General features: G+C 39.6%; 1 protein-coding gene and 1 long non-coding RNA gene across 17 annotated transcripts in view; one reads left to right on the plus strand and one right to left on the minus strand.

The window, feature by feature from the left end:
* Positions 1-17,792, plus strand: part of PTPRT (protein tyrosine phosphatase receptor type T) — a 1,114,373-nt gene that overhangs the window by 649,170 nt on the left and 447,411 nt on the right. The window lies entirely within an intron of this gene.
* The window catches only part of LOC140709055 (uncharacterized), a 76,940-nt gene continuing 59,444 nt past the window's right edge, over positions 297-17,792 (minus strand). Inside the window, exons 3-4 of one of the 2 annotated variants that reach the window (XR_012089386.1) lie at positions 2,819-2,973; positions 297-1,213 (exon numbers count right to left, since the gene is read on the minus strand). This is a non-coding gene — a long non-coding RNA (uncharacterized lncRNA). Of the gene's footprint in view, positions 2,974-17,792 lie in introns of both variants that reach the window. The other variant, XR_012089384.1, reaches the window with a different exon arrangement.

Here is a 17,792-nt window from a genome sequence, read left to right on the forward strand (position 1 = left end):
TGTCTCCTGTTGCATCCTCAATACCTAGTGTGGAGCTTGGGACATACACAGTGCTCAGTAAAGACTTGCTGGATTAATTGAAAGATAACTGAACTTGGAGACAAACAGCTGGTTTTCGATCCTGGCTCTGGGCCTCACTAACTGAGCAAGCCACTGAAGCCAAACCTCACTTTCATCCATCAGCAAAATGAAAACATGATTTCCGTTTCAGTGAAAAAATTCTGTTAAAAGATGTCATATGAAAGTAACTCAGAGTAGACACACAATAAGTTTGTTTACTAAATGAATAATTTTATTTGAAAAAAATGAAGATTCAGAGTCAACACCTAATAGATTATAACTGCATTTATTATTATTATTTTACCTTTATGAGTGTACAAATCATATATAAAGATATTCACTTTGTAAATTATAACATCAGGCAATACTATGTGCATTTAGACTGGTGGTTGTTCCCCGCCACTCCAGCACAGTGGTCTTAACAGTGTAATGTATGTATTTGCAGACTTCATCCAATGCACTTCCAACACATATATATGTATCTGTAAAACCTATTGTCATTTTTGAGTTTTTTCTTTGACCTAAGTGACATTTGGTAATATTCTAAAACTTAGGTTTTTTTCCACTTGTCTCTATTTCTTAGAGAAATTTTCAACTTAGTTGCTATGTATTTACCCAATTCTTTTTATTACATGATATTATCTTTCGCACAAGGGATATACCATAGTTATTCAGTCATTAGTTCATCAATAGAGGTTTAGGTTGGTTATAATGTTTAGCAATTGCAAAAAAAATGCTCTTGATAGCTATCTGTCTAGAAATGCTTTAGATATAGCTCTTGCCAAACTGATCTCCTAAGTGAGTCTACCAACTTACATCTCTGACTTCTGCCAGTGATATGAGTGTCTATTTCCTCTATCTTTTTCTACACTTAATATTACAAAAAGAGTTTTCATTTCCGCCAATCTAATGAGCCAAAATGGCATCTCATCTTATTAATACAGAAGTTGAACATCTTCTCAAGTGTTGTGATAGACACTTTATGTATGTCCTTATTTAATCTTGAGACAACTCAGTGAGTAAACTGTTACTACCTTCATTTTAGAGATGTGTAATCAGCGGCCTCGAACAGTCGTGACATTCCCATAGCCCATGAGGTGAATAATGATAACATGTTCACACACAGGAATGCAGGTATCTCCTGACGAATGTGCTACGGTAGAGTAAAGAAGTATTAGGGACTGAAGGTAGAATAAAAATCATGAATAAGAATATTGGTGGCAGACAGTCTTAGGTGCAAATGTAGAGTTTCCAAATTGTCAGCCATCTGCCAACGGGTAAAGCATTTAATTTCTTGGGAATATCAGTTATGGCTTCTATAAAATCAGAATGAAATTTCTCTCATGGTGTTACTGTAAGAATTAAAGGAGATAATGTACCCCTGTACATAGGCAGCTTTCAAGAAATGTTAGCTGTTCTTTTGAAGTGAAAAAAGAAAATCTTCCTGGCACATGGAAAGCTGTTGCTTATGAAATGGTTAAAACAGAGTTCTGCCAGGGGCAGGGACACTCAAGTTTCTGTCCCTGGCAGAGCTCTGAGGCTTCTGCTTGGTGGAGCATTCGTTTCTGCTTTAAACCTAGTACAGGAGATTATTCTTCCTTCCCTGAGGGATGGTGAGGAATAACCAGACTGGCCAATCTTACTGAGTCCTCATAAGCCTCCTATTAATAGGCAGGGTAGTTATCTGTAGATGCGGTTTACAGAGGAGGTCACTGAACTCAGGGTGAGGAAGTGACTTCTGGCAGTACCTACAATCTTTGTGTTGCCCTTGATCTGGCCACTCCCAATGGCCATGGAATAGGCTATGGATCTGCAGCTCTAAACCCTTCCTGAGCCAAACCCGCTTCAAACTTTGCCCTGCCACGGGGACCCCAGGTAAGTGCACTCAACCTCTTTATACAGGGCCCTATCACTGCAGGGCCATTCTCAGGCATTAACTACTTGGCCCCATCAACCATTCACTCTTAACTAATCTGGTGCCTCCCTGAGGCCATGAGGCCCTTTTATTCCCCAAAAGTTAGCACTGATGGTGGCCCCCACAATAGCTCTATTTGGCCATTGCAGAAATGTTCTTGGACAGCTAGCTGTCTAGAAGTAATGCTTTAGATATAGGTCTTGCCAAATTGTTCTCTTAAGTGGCTCTATCAACTTACATCGTATGTATTGTAACTTTTATTTTATAGGCTCTGGGGTACATGGACAGGTTTGTTATATAGGTAAACTGCATGTTACAGGGTTGATGTACAGATTATTTTACCACCCAGGTAATAAGCGTAGGACCCTATAAGATAGTCTTTTGATCCTCACCCTCCTCCCTCCCTCTACCCTCAAGTACTCCCCGGTGTCTGTTGTTCCTTTCTTTGTGTCCCTATGGACTCATAATTTAGCTCTACTTATAGTTGATAACATACATTATTATTCGGTTTTCTATCCCTGTGTTAGTTCACTTAGGATAATGGCCTCCAGCTCTATCCATTTTGCTGCAAAGGACAAGATCTCATTTTTTCTGTGTGTCTCCATATTTTTGTTGTACTTATTTTGTGCCAGGGACTTTAGTAACAGCACCTTATTTACTAGCTATATATGACTTCAGGCAGGTGCATTAACCTTCTTTTCCCTCGGTTTCTTATCTGCATAATAGGGATTAACAGCAGGGCTCACTTTCCATGGTGAGTGGGAAGAGTCAATGGGATAGAATTCATACATCAAACATTTAGCACAGCACTGGGTGCATTCTGAGAGCTCAACAAATACTTACCATTGTTGATATGCTGCTTTTATTCCCCCAGTCACCTTATGTTGTAGGTTGATAGTTGGCCCCATTTTACAGAGGGAGCAATCGAGCAGAGTGATCAAGTGGCAGCCAGTCAGTGGAGAAATAGGCATCTATACCAAGTCTAGATGGTATAAAAGCTGCAGAGTGAGGACAAACATGGCTTTTGGCATCAGAGTCATTCATGATAATGTTGATTAAGACTTGGCTAGTGTTGTTTGGGTGTGGTCATAGCACTCTAGTTTTGTATCTTGATGTCTTTGTCATGCAAGATGCTGTCCTTGTGGAAATCCACACACACTCTCTGCTGGTGTCTGTTTGCCAGGGATCAAAAGCATTCTCACTGTTGGACAGTGGTGTGGTGAAAGCTCCCAACGAAGGCAATGTCAGGCTCAAGTCCTGGATATTTCAAGTGAACACAGCCTGTCTGATTTATTTCCCTCACTCACCCTCACTGGTCTTCAGGGAGAAAATGCAGATGCCTGTCTACCCATCTTTTGTTTTCCAAGTGGGTCTGGCTCACCTCCTCCCGACCTGCCTCCCTGGCCAGGTGAACTGTCTTCCTTCAGCGTTCACATGGATCTCTATGGAAACTGTCCACCTGGACAGAGAGAGGGCAGCTGCAGAGAAGAAGCATTCCAGAGTGGCAGCGTGCATGAGAATGGCAGGAGAGGAAGGTTGCTCACTGGACACCTCAATGCCACACTCTATGCACCCTTCACCCCCATTCCCTTGCACAGCCATTGACCCAGTTTACAGAAGAAGAGACTGAGGTTGAGGGAGGGCATGTGCCTGCCCACATGGAAGCAGTGAAGCTGCGATGATGACAGCAAATGCATGTATAGAATTCACTGTGAGCCAGACCTCCTGAGGCATCTTGTATTTATTAAGGCATTTAATTCTCACAATCACCCCTTGAGGTAGGTACTATTGTAATCATCCCTATTTTAGAGATGAGGACACTGAGGCACCTAGAGGTTACTTGCCCAAAGTTACATAGCTAGTAAGGGCAGAGCTAAATTACCAACTCGAGTTTTTCTCTTAATTGTGGTGCTCACCTGTTTACCAGGTAAATGCACACCCAAAGCCAAAACACACTGCCCATCATGTGCTAGCCCCCACCTACTCCTGGTTTCCAGGTAATTGATTGACTAAAAGACTTCATGGTTCCTTGTCAGCTCTGTCTGTGGTCTTCAGAAAGAAGATCAAGATCCTTGAGAGAGATGGCTCACTGCCGGGCAGGGAAGGACCGCAGTTGAGACCCGGCGGCACACCTGCATTTGATTACCCAGTCCTGCAAAGCAACAGTGAGCTTGTGGAGCAGGCCAGTCCAAATGCTTCTGCTTGATTTTCTAGCGTCAAATTAGGCTGTTGAATAGGCCAGTAGCGATTTCATCAGTTTCTCAACCTTTGGCCTCCTGCAATGCTGCCCGCTGTTTACTAAGCAAATGAGCTCCCAGAACCAGTCCCGTTTTAGTAATGCAGCAGGGCAACATGGCGTAGGGAAGATTACAGGTATTAGAGGCCATTTAGGATCATTTAGAATCGAGCTGTTTTCCAAGCAGGCAATTAATCCAGTTGCATTAAAAGGAGCTGCTGAAGCTCCCATAACTCTCCCTGCATTAAGAGGGGAGATTTGGGAGGCTCTGCTAAATGACTTGCATAACTAGCTCTGCGGCATCTTTATTGGGGGTGTAGACTGTGGGCCTCTCCCTCATGAGCTGTAGGTCTGCTTTGGGAAGAAAATGTTGATATTGAAAGGATTGGGTTTATACCTGGAGCCCATGGCTGGTCAAACCTAAGCACCTCCCAGGGTCGTGGGAGAGATGTTGGGGGAATGGTTTCAGGTCTAAGGATATGGTTGTGACACAAAGAAGCATATGTACTTCCTCAGGGCCTTTTTCTTTATTTAAGATGGAACTGCCAAGGTGGGAGGACCACACGAGGCCAGAAATTTGAGACTAACTTGGGCAACATAGAAAGACATCATCTTTACCAAAACATTTTCTTTAAAAGTTAACAAGGCATGGTGGTACACACCTGTGGTCCCAGCTACTTGGGAGGCTTAGGCAGGAGGATTGCTTGAGCTCAGGAGGTCAAGACTGCAGTGAACTGTGATCATGCCACTGCACTCCAGCATGGGTAACGGATTGAGGCCTTGTCTCAAAAAAAGATGGAACTGGCCATAGCTGGATATAGCCCTTTTATCGAAGGATATGAATGGATTGCTGGAGGACTTCTAGAATTATGCCATTCACTGACACCCCACTTTGTGCTGAGCACTTGTGCATTCCTTATATCAGCCTCACAAACCGCCCTATGAGGTGGAGACTTCAGAGATGGAAGCTGAGGCTCAATGAACCTAATGAACTTGGGACTTGAACCCATGGACTCATGGCAGCTGACCTTGTGCCCTAAGCCACACACTTCTTCCAAGGGTCTGTATCCAGAAAGCTCTGTTGTTCTTCATCCCCAAGCATGAGAGAGACAAAGGGTCCCATAGTATGGCCTCCTTTCATCCCCATAGCCTTGCCTATCCCCAGCCCAAGTTATGAACACTTACTACACTACAGTGACATTGTTAGTTTAAGCATCTGTCTATCCCACCAGGCTCCCATGAGGACACACTCATCTTCTAGCTCCGGCAGACAATAGCACGGCTCCTCAAATAAAACATGCTTGGCTGAGTCCCTTCCCTTTTCTGTGTCTGTTTCCCTTGCAGTAAAATGAGAGGGCTGGCCTCCCTGCTGAGGTCTACGGTTTCCTCTATCTCTGATGTGCTATGAAGCTGCATCTGTAAGCCTGTGGAGGACAGCCAACATCTATCCAAAGTAGCGACTGTCTCCTTAAAGGAACAGGTACTTCCCAGAGCCCTGGGAGTCCTTGCTCCTGCACTTGCTCGCTTGCATGTGGCGTTATTCATGAGCATTTATCCATAGTCTGAATTCCACTGACAGCCACTCGCTCTCAAGGTTGGCTATACCCCAAAATGAAACTGTTGGAGGCTGGAACCAAGGGGGCCTGGCAGCCAGGAGGCATTCAATACAAATTTGCTAAATGAGTGCCTGAGAATGGCTGTTGACTATTTGATTAAGGCCTCTCCCCGCCAGCACCAGTGAGTCAGGCACATCTGCCATCCCCAAGTCAAAATGATAGTTAATAAACAGGTAATCAATTTATAGAAACCTCCTTTCTTTCTCAATTTCTGGTGAGGCCCTTTTGCCTGTTCATAACCCCTTTTAACTAAGTAGATTGCCCTTTGTCTACACCATAGGTAAATTTTTAATTTTCTGTTATCTTTAATCTGTTCTTCTGAATAGAAAAGGAGATAGACTTATCACAAAGTAGTAACTCATTGCAAAACGTTTCAGAACTTCACAGCCCAGAATAAAAAGAGTACCCCTGAAGAAAACCACTACTGGCACTTCAGTATATATTAACATCTCTGGAAATTTCAGGTTTTAAGTTGCCGACTTGCCAGGATTACAAAAAAAAAGATAGCTTCCAAACTGCAGGTGGGTCACATCTCCATGCCACCAACAGGTGGCAGTAGGAGTTACACTTGGACATTTTAGTTCCAAGGATGACGTCGTTTGCTTCTCTATTAAGCATTTCCTGTGTTTTGTATTGGGTTCAAGGTATGGAACATTGTGCTGGTCACTGTGTCACAGGGAAGATGCTGGGCCATGTTTCTCCGGAAACTGCTGACATCCAATTTATCCCAGGTTCTAGTTTAAAAAGCAAATCCTTGGACACTATCTCACCCCCACCAAGTTAGAAGTAGGGCTCCTAGATACACAAGTACTGCGAAGCTGGATGCCTGAATCTCCCTGTTCTATTCCCTTTCCCTTTTTCCTCACATGACAGTCTGGGGTGACAGTGGTGGGACAAACCACTGGATCAGAAAGAAGCCTTGGTCCACAAGAGAAGCACATACAAGTTCAAAAACATGAAGAAGAGAACAAGAAAACGTGGTACTCAGGTTGAATTTCCCTTTCCCACATTGATCTGATTAACTCTTCTTCCCATAAGCCTGATCCCAAAAGCCACTTCCTCTTCAAAGCCTTCCTCGATGTCTTCAGGCTAAGCTAACTGTTTTAGATTCAGTGCTCACACAGCAGTTTATACCTCCCCCAACACTTAACACATTACGTCGTGGTTATCTGTGTCTGTCTGTCCCACCAGGATCCACACTCCTTAGGGATAGAAGCCACATTGCATGGTGCCTGGCATGCAGCAGGCATGCAGTGACTGAGCAATGAATCACTGGGTGACTTAGAGAGGGCTGGTAGGAGTGCTTGGTTGGACCCCACATTCTGTACAAGAAGGTGATCTTTAAAGGCTGGGTTCCTTCAGAGTTATTCGTCAGGGCTTGCTACAGTGAACCACTTCTAATTTCTCAGTGTATCTGTGGAAACTACCTCATCGGCCTATGTACAAGCCCTCTCTTTTCTCAAGATAGATGAAATCAATTAATAACTAGAAGCAAGGAGCAAGTCCACAGTCTTATAAACTCATCCAGGATCAACACAGCCCAATCTAACAGGGAAGCTTGATGTGCTCTTTCAAGTAAAGAAGCGGAGAGACAAGAAAGCAGGGAGATAGTGGGAGAGGGAGGTGAGTTAAATAAATCAATTTCCAGTGGCTCAGGTAGTAACGTTTCAATAAAAAGTCAGGTCTATGCCTAAAGGACAAAACCATCGTGCCTTTTTTTTTTTTTTTTTTTTTTTTTTAACCCTAACAACTTGCACAGGAATAAGAGTTCGGTCTTTTGATATTTTAAAATTAACTTTGAGGCCAGGCACAGTGGCTGGTCACCGCTGTAATCCCAGCACTTTGGGAGGCTAAGGACAGCGGATCACCTAAGGTCAGGAGTTCGAGACCAGCCTCGCCAACATGGCAAACCCCTATCTCTACTACAAATACAAAAAATTAGCCGGGCATGGTGGCACATGCTTGTAGTCTCAGCTACTCGGGAGGCTGAGGCAGGAGAATCGCTTGAACCTGGGAGGTGGAGGTTGCAGTGAGTTGAGATCATGCCACTGTACTCCAGCTGGGGCAACAGAGGGAGACTCCATTTCTAAAACAATAAAGTAAAATTTACTTTGAGCAGGGCACCTAGAGAATGTTTTCAGACTTGATGATACCTACTCTCAGCTGTTGGCTCTTCCTTCTCCCATTCTTCCATCCATATCTAATGATCCAACAAGGTCATCTTTGTTTCATACGTGTCAAACCCAGCTCATTAGATGGTGGTGGTCTCATGGTGCCCTTCCCTATGCTATTCCCTGGGACTTTTCAACCTCAGATACCTTTTCTTACTTTGGCCAAGCGGATTTTTAAACTAACATCTTTTTGAACTCAGAAATTATATCCCCTGCGCCTTTATTGAGGACCTTCAAAGTCCTATGCACCATGCTTGGCAACTTATAGGTGAGGAAGCTGAATCAGGGTTATGTAGTGAAACTTGAGCAAGTTAATTTAAAATTTAAAAAGGTCATTTCTGTTTCATATTGAGGGTTTAAAATTTTCCAACTTTTCACAAGAGCTAGTTCTGGCAGGAAACATATAATGGTTCGAAAAGATACTTGTGACAAACTGATAGGTGACACGATCATAGACAGTGAGTTGTATGAACAAAAAGTCAGGACACAAAGTCTGACAGGTGAGATGCACTTTCTAGCAGCAAGGGCTTAACCTATTTTAAAAATGAAACTATCCCGGAAAAATCGACGATGTATGGCCACAGTCCTGGGATGTTTGAAATAGAGATATCTAAGATTAAACAAGCATAGAATACAATTGATTTTATGTCTTGGTATTTATATTTCAGGTGTTTAAGCTATAACACTATGAGGATTCAGATAGTGAACTGTTTTTAGTAACTTTTCAGAGTTTGCCCTTAAGTGTCATAAGGACTGCTTACAGCATTGGTTATCTTGAGGATGAAACTTGGAATTGTATGTAACATACACGTGATTCATCTGAGACCCAGACCCACGATATTTCAGGCAAGGCATCAGGAGGGGAAGGGGACAAACATTTCCTTGACTTCAGAAAAGTAGGTTTGATTGTAAGAGCTTTGTCTTTAACACAAAATATTGAACTATTCATTTATCCATTCATCTAACCACACACACTTACTGAACATCTAGTATATGCCAGACACTGTGAGCAGTATTGAGAATATAATAGTGGACATAAAGACAGGGAAATCTGGTGCTGTTAGATTGTATATGGCAGGGCTGTTTGGCCCGTGAAAGCTACCCAAATAAATGAAATTTGAGCTGAGTTCTGAAGGGTGGGTAAGCATGAAAAGGTAAAATGTGAGAGAAGGATCTTCTAGGCAAAAGCAACTAAATATGCAAACACCCGAGAGCTGGAAGAAACCTAACATATTCCAGGAACAGTAAGAAGGCCAGTTTGGAAAATGGTTCAAATTTAGAAGGGCCAGCCGGGGCCAGATCTCAGGCCTGTGACGCCATGCTAAGGATTTCATCCTTGGCCTATGAATAATGGGAAACTATTGAAGGGTTTTAAGCAAGAGAGTGACATAGTTTTGCATTTTAAAAGATTCCATATTCTACTAGCTAGAACTTGGAATTTATTTTTCCATAGAAATAACTTAACAAATGGTAGTTTTATAGAGCCAGAATAATGCTATTAGCACAATGCATCCAGCTAAACTGCCTATTGAAAAGCTGGCCTTGGTTGCCAAATACCATTTGTAACTTGGTTCCTATAAGAAAATGCATTCCAAATTCCAGACAACCTAATTACAAATGACATTTTCAGGGACAGCCTACAGTCTACTTCGGCTTGTGAAAAGCCTCCAACATTTTTCCATATCAAAGGTTGTTAAGAAAGGTGAGGAACAGACTTCTGATTTTGAGATAGCAAAGACCCTTCTGCTCCTTCTGCTTTTTTTTTCCCCTCTCCATAAAAAGAAAAATCAGAAAAGGAAATGCAAGTGCTGTGGTAAAACTAGGAAGAATATATTATGTTGGAAAGTAATGATGAGGAAAGGTGGCAGGCTGCAGTGTGTACATTAAGGGTGTGGTCGGATACTGAGAGATGACATCTGTGACTGCAGACCTTAAAGTCAGCAAGTCTGCAAGACTGATAGTGTACCATAAGCCAATAATCCCTTCCATGTCGATTTCAGGGATAAAGCACATAGGATGGGACAATTCCTGGATACAATTTAGCACCATGGAGAATCAAGGAAGGAAACACTGAAAAAAGAACCAAGGTCAGTCTGTGAGAACAGTAGAGTAGAAGAGACTTAATCCTATGACATTAATCTTTGCTGACTAAAATAAGCAACGTACACAACCAATGCTATGTGCCATAAGGAATGTTACTATAAACTGGAGAGAATTTCTGCTATCTTAGAACATGGCCCTGCTCCACATCAAATAAAACCTTCTACAAATAGCTGATTCAAGTAGAACTCAACTCAATCAGAGATTGGTAATAACAGTTATTTTAGAGATACCAGAACAGATTCTACACAAAAACTTATAATACAATCGTGGAAAAGCATAGGAAAAAGACAAGTTAAAAAAAGAACACTTGCGAGAAAGTGTTGTCACAGATAAAAATTGAGACCAAATTTATCACTACTAATTTAAAAAGAAAATTAAGCAGTTATCTTTTCTACCAAAAATATGTCACAGAGAAGTATCAAGCAGAGGATAAAGTATGATCTTGCTTCCATTAGGAATGAAATAGAATAGCAAAATAAAGTCATCACAGAAACAAAGGGGCCGTATTGGAAGCATCACAAAGAAGAATGAGCACTTCTGAAAACATTAAGGGCATGAATAACAATGAGGAAAAGGAAAAGGAAATCAATAAAACATTAGAAAGCATTAGAGAGAAAATGATAAACATGGAAGACAAAGGAGTCTAACATACACATATGTGGTAGCCCCAAAGAAAACACTGAAAAATTATAATAGAAAGAAGTCCAGATAGAACACAAGAATTTGCTGCAAAAATTAAGAGAGTCTTAAACCTAAAGAAGGAAAGATCACATTGTGTTCTGGGGAAACACTGTCTAGAATATTCAAAACAAATAAAATTAATGGACTTTAAATCTAAACCAAGAATTATTTGGTGTACAAGCAAACATATCAGTGGCCTACAAAATTAAAAAACAAAAAACAAAAAACACCCTCCATAGTAACATTAAATGCTAAATGCCAGTAGAATAATATCTGTAAACATTTCAGAGAAATAAAGTTTGACCCTGAAAATCTGCAACCAGCTAAATTGCCATTCACATATAAATGCAAGAGATGAACAATGTAAACACACAATTTCAGGAATATGGTCCCCATTAACATTTATTGTTAAATTATTAGAAGATAAACTTCAGCCAACAACAGTTAAATAGATTCCGTGTTCTCTGCCTAGTCTCTTTGCTCTAGCTTCTACATTCATAAAAATCACAACTCTTCCTATTATAGAAATTCGAAGAGGTAATCATAGAAATTTGAAGAGATAATTAGGGGAATGGAAATGTGGAAATTACCCAACTTATTTTCACTATAGCCAATATTGAAAACTGTATATCCTAAAAAATCCTCTGTAACGATTACGTATATGCTGGGAGAGGACGAGTGTGTGTTTTTAAGTGAATGACTATGCTTGTGTAATTAAGGGAAATATCCAGGGGACAAAAGTGAAAAGAGAGCTGAGAATAGAATTGTAAATGAATATAAAGCACTGCTTGCCCTAGGAAAATTTCTCAATAAAAAGAACCTTGAGTTTGAGTTTTACTAAGGGGAGTTAGAACTTACATACTTGAAATCATATACCCTCAGTGAATGACCAAATATGGAAAAAATATTTAAAACATTTACAGAAATAAAAGATAGGTTGGGCACAGTGACGTACACCTGTAATCCTAGCACTTTGGGAGGCTGAGGCAGGAAGATCACTTGAACTCAGGCTGGAAACCAGCCTGAGCAACATAGGGAGACCTCCTCTCTAGAAAAATGAAAATTAAATAATTAGCCAGCTGTGGTGGTGTGCTCATATACTCCCAGCTCCCTGGGAGGCTGAGGTGGAAGAATAGCTCGGGCTCGGGAAGTCCAGGCTGCCGTGATCTGTAATTTCACCACTGTACTCCGGGGAACAGAGCAAAACCCTGTCTCAAAAATGAATGCATGACTAACAGGATAATGGATTGAGAACACCAAATGTTGAGAAGGCATATTTTTAAAAGAATCAAATATAATTTAGATAGGAAATGACAAACTCAGCAGACATATTATAAAGGAAATGAGACATACAGGAAAAGAGAATTAATGAATCGGAGGCTAGAACCTAATACCCTCACTATAGCAGAGAAGAGAGAGGGGGAAAAAAAGGGAAAACATGAAAGGAATAAAGAAACATGTTAGTGGAATGAAAGTCTCATATATGCATTCTGTAAGTAGAAACTGAGGGAAGGGACAATATTCAAAGTGAGATGCCCAAGTACTTTCTAGAACTGATGACAGACACCAATTCTCTGTTTCAAACAGCCAGTTTATCCTAAGCAGGATAAATGAGAAAGAATAAAAAGACGTTTAGATTTATTATAGGAAATTTCATAGCACCAGAAAGGTCTTCAAAGAGGTTGAAAATATATACAGATCACTTGCCATGGAATGACCAACTCAAAACAAGTTTCTCAATAGCAACAGTGAAAGCCAGAAAACAGCAAAAAATCTGCAAAATGAAGAGAAAGGGAAAGAGACCTATCTTAAATTGCATACATGGTTGATAGTACGGGTAAGAGAAAGGTATCATAATAAACAAAAACTAAGAGTGAACTGCCAATAAAATCTCATAGGAAGGTCAAAGCGTTTTAGCAGAGGAAAGGGAAAATCAATCCCTTTCCCCAGAAAGGAAGAAAGGCCGACTATACAAAAATCAGTGGTGAGCAAGGAAATTGGTAAACAGAATGGGAAATCTAAACAAACACTGACTATATAAAAAATAGTAAAGTTCAAGTTGTTATGTGTGTGTGTGTAGAAAATATGATACAACTAAACTGTTGGTCAACCATAGTATGTAAACCAAGAGGGAGTTTCTATTTAATATATTCCAAGATCTTTGGATTGTTGTGGAAGTGACGTATTAATACTACTCAGACTTCAACTGAGATGTGTGCAATTCTTTTTTTAGAGGTGGGGTCTCCCTATTTTGCCCAGGTTAGAATGCAGTGACTATTCACAGGTATAAACATAGTACACTACAGCCTTCAACTCCTGAGCTCAAGTGATCCTCCTGCCTCAACCTCCTGAATAACTAGAACTGTAGGCACATGTCACTGTGCCTGGCTACAATTTTAACTACAAAATACAGATACATATATATATTAATTTCCAAAATTAAAATATTTTCCCCAGTAGAAGGAAGAAATGGAATTAAAGAGAGGAGAAAAATGTTGAGAAATTTAAAAATAAAGTAAAAAATGTAGAATAAGATGAAAAACTAATGTCAAACGTATCAATAACTACAATATATGTCTATGTCATTGTACTAAACTTACCAATCAAAGGACACATTGTCAGACTAAGTTGTTGAAAGAAAAGAAAATGCAATTGGCTGGAAAATGACACTGGTGAATTAGTTTTTAAATGTTCCAAATTCCCTCACACAAACGAACTGAAACAGCAAAACAAAACCCCATGAACAATATTTACAAAACACCTAGGAGGCAAGTTATCCCCATGAATTACAAATTATGAGTGGAGAGGGTGAAACTACCGGCAATCAGGTTGGCCAACAATGAGACATTCAAATAAAAATTCTGGACTTTAAAAGAAAAATGAATTCTGTGTTCATTCAAGGCAAAACTAAATCGCTTGTCAAGGAAAGATCAAATTATTATGAGACTGACAGCTACAAGATCTGCATGGTGTCAGGACTACGCAGGGAGAAGGAGAGGAAAGCAATGAGGCATCATATGGACTTCAGAGTCACACATAACTAACAGGTACCCCCTAGAAAGATCAAACATCGAATTTGAGAATTGTAGCTAAAACTGTGAGGGATCTTGCAGTTTCCAGTAGAGGATGAAAACATGGGGTCAACAGTAAGACCTTATGTGTCTGGAGCAGTCTAGGTCCTGTGGACTCTCAGAAGGAACCAGTCAAAATTCGCTTCCAGGAATAAACAATGAAATTAAGAATCCAAATTGAGTAGCACAGAGACAACAATGACAAGAAATTGAAGATCTGAGAGTATCAGAAAATGAGCCACCATATTCGTACATACCGTATACAGGAGAAAAGAGAGCTCTGTGAGTTTAGAAATTAAATTTTGGACTACATTCTCTTCTATATGCTCAGGAAAACTAATTTCATATAAATGGGAGGACAGAAAATAATTGAAATAAAAACACATGCAAAGTTAGTGTCAAGAAAAGGAAAGCCGGGCATGGTGGCTCACACCTGTAATACCAGTACTCTGGGAGGCCATGGTGGGCAGATCACTTGAGGTCAGGAGTTTGAGACCAGACTGACCAACATGGTGAAACCCCATCTCTACAAAAAATAGAAAAAACTTAGCTGGGTGTGGTGGCACAGACCTATAGTCCCAGCTACTCAGGAGGCTGAGGCAGGAGAATTGCTTGAACCTGGGAGGCAGAGGTTACAGTAAGCTGAGCTCACACCACTGCACTCCAGCCTGAGCAGTAGAGTGAGACTCCATCTCAAACAAAAAGGAGAATAGCACCCCTCCAGACAATGAAAGTTTGGCAAATAAATGTGACTATGAGTCAGATGAGAACTATTTCAGAAAGAGTTAAATACATTAAGAAAATGATATGAGACACAACAACAAAAATCAGAATTAGAAAACTCAATGTAGTCATAGGACTCAGGAAATAAATTATAAATTTAAGAAAATATATCTAAGAAATGGAGACTAACGTAGAAGTCACACACAAATAAATTCACACAACCACTAGTGCCTGGAGAAAACTAGGTTAAAGAAGGAAACTTTTACAAAAGCAAGAGGCAGCTAGATCCAAGAGAAAAGGAAAAAAGTTACCAGACAGGCTAAGAAAATCATTATACTGGAATTCCCGAAGAAGAAACCCAAAGCAAAGGCACAAATATCAAAAAGTAAAATTTAAGAAAAAATTCTTGTACTATTTCTTTTTCTGAAATAACTTCAATAAAAATTACTTATTGAGGCCAGGCATGGTGGCTCACACCTGTAATCCCAGTACTTTGGGAGGCCGAGGCGGGCGGATCATGAAGTCAAGAGATCGAGACCATTCTAGCCAACATGGTGAAAACCCTGTCTCTACTAAAAGTACAAAAATTAGCTGGGCGTGGTGGTGCTCGCCTGTAGTCCCAGCTACTTGGGAGGCTGAGGCAGGAAAATTGCTTGAACCTGGGAGGCAGAGGTTGCAGTGAGCTGAGATTGCAGTGAGCCAAGATTGCGCCACTGCACTCCAGCCTGGTGACAGAGCGAGACTCCGTCTCAAAAAAAAAAAAAAAAAAAAAAAAATTATTGAAAGGGCAGTCATACCTACTTGAGAACAGCTACCTGGATTGCCAAAACTGAGGTATGTTTTAGTAAAATTTTTGGACCTCAAAAGAAAATAATTCTTTCATGCTTCCAGGAAAAACGACTAAGTCATACAAAAAGGAAAGAAAACCAGATTGTTATCAGTCTTTTGGCAGCAATGCTTTGTGCCAGAATAAAATAAAGTGATATATTTATTATACTCAAGTAAAAAAAGGTAAACCAAGCACTTTATATACAGCAAGACTGACTTTCAAGCATTTAAAAACTGCAAATTGCTAGCAACATGCAGGGAATTAGATAAGATTGTTCTAATGGGTTCTTCTTGAATAATCTACTCTATGAGTTTCAGTCAACCAACATGATTAGAGAGACATCAGCATAAAGGCTATTGGTGAACATCAAATAAATATTCTATGGAAAAAAGTACAGTGTTGAATGCCTATATGCTCTGACAACGTAAATTCAGTACACCTACTAAAGATGCAGGAATATTGGAAAAGGATCTATAAATCAATTTATTGTCTTAATAATCAAATAAATAGAGGTAGTATTGAAATTACTTCTGTCATTCTGAGACTGTTAGGTGTACAACATAGAGAGAAAGCATGAAATTCTAATTTCTATTTTACCCTTATCTCCATGAGAACCAGGATTCTTGGTGAAGAAGAAAGGCAATACATTTGTAAGATAGGAGAACTTGTAGTCCTGAATTTAAATCAAAAGTTTTTACATGAACCCAAAAGATATTTTATCTTGAACTCATATGAAATGGCCAAAATTTTGGTAATGCATGAATGAAATTTGTTGAATTGGAATCAGAAATATCAGAATGGATAGATAGGTGCATAGGTAGGTAGGCAGGTTGGTAGGTAGGTTAGATAGGTAGATATATATATATAGAGAGAGATATGTATGTATGTAGGTAGGTGGGTGGATGGATGGATTAGATAGGTAGATAGATGATAGATAGATAGATAGATAGACAGACAGACAGACAGACAGACACACACGTATGTATGTAGGTTGGTGGGTGGGTGGATGGATAGATAGGTAGATAGATGATAGATGATAGATATGTAGATAGATAATAGATGTGGATGTGTGTTTAGGCATGAGTTACTATCTATATACATACATATATATATATACACACACACACATATGTATATATGTATATATGTATATCTCTTTCCAAGCTCTGTCTGGTGACAAGCCCTAGAAAGAATGAGATCCTAGTAACAATGAGCACAACTAGCATTCAGATCTTGGTTCCTACATACCATCTCCCATAAAAGGAACTAGGCATCCTTAGAGAAATAGTTCATCTCAGAGTTGGGGCAGAGAAAACACAAGATGAAGTTAGAGTAAGCATGTAGATGCAATAACCCTGTATTTTAACAAATAAATTGCACTGGAAATTTACTGGAGGGTAGTGGGCTGAAGACAGGACTGATAGACTAGAAGAGGCTGAAGGCATTATCTTTAAAAACATTCAACCAAATCAGAAAAATCTAAGCCGTGATGTTTGGGGTGCATATTTGGAAGACAAAACTATAAATAAAAGAAGAAAGGGGTTATCATAAAAGTAATTATACTGGTTACTTTCAGGGGCAGAAAAGGGTATGTAACTGGGATGGGGATTCCATGATGGCCAGCAAATTGTATTTGTTGACCTGAGTGCTGATGCTGAGACCATTTGCTTCATAAATATTGATTAAGCTCTATATTTGTCCTATTCTGTTTTCTATAGTTATACCATATTTTACAATAGAAAGTTTTATTTCATTTTTAAGCTGCATGCTCCTTAAGAGATACATCCCCAATATAAGTGTTCAAAAAGACCAGAAGTAAAGAGTTGAGAAATTTCATACAATTTTTTTGAATAGAATAAGATACTCTGGGCAAAAGTAACAAAAAGAGAGCTGTTGTAGTTATAATATCAGACAAAACAGAGCTTAAGGCAAAAAAATTGTTATGAAAATAATGAAGATATGTGATGATGAAAGGATAAATTCACTACTAAGGTACAATAATTCTAAATTTGTATGTACCAAATAAAGCAGGTCAAAACATACGAAATAAAACTTGATTATACTGGGAGGAAACATGTTCAAATGACACATCATAGTGGGAGGTTTTACACATCTCAGTAATTTGTAAACCAAGATATAAACCACAATGAAGAGTTAAAAGATTTAACAAATGTAATAAAACCTTTAAAAAATTAAAGAATTCTGTGTTTGGACATGAGAATACATATTCTTCCCAAGTACACATAGATACATACAATTGATCAAATAAAGACTCAATTAATTCAAAACATGAATACACACAAACACATCAGTATCTATATCTATCTGTCTGTCTATCTATCTGTCTGGAAAGACAGAAGAAATAAGTCAACAACAGAAGAAATAAG

The sequence above is a fragment of the Chlorocebus sabaeus genome, chromosome 2 (genome assembly GCF_047675955.1).
Source record: "Chlorocebus sabaeus isolate Y175 chromosome 2, mChlSab1.0.hap1, whole genome shotgun sequence".
Lineage (NCBI taxonomy): Eukaryota > Metazoa > Chordata > Mammalia > Primates > Cercopithecidae > Chlorocebus > Chlorocebus sabaeus.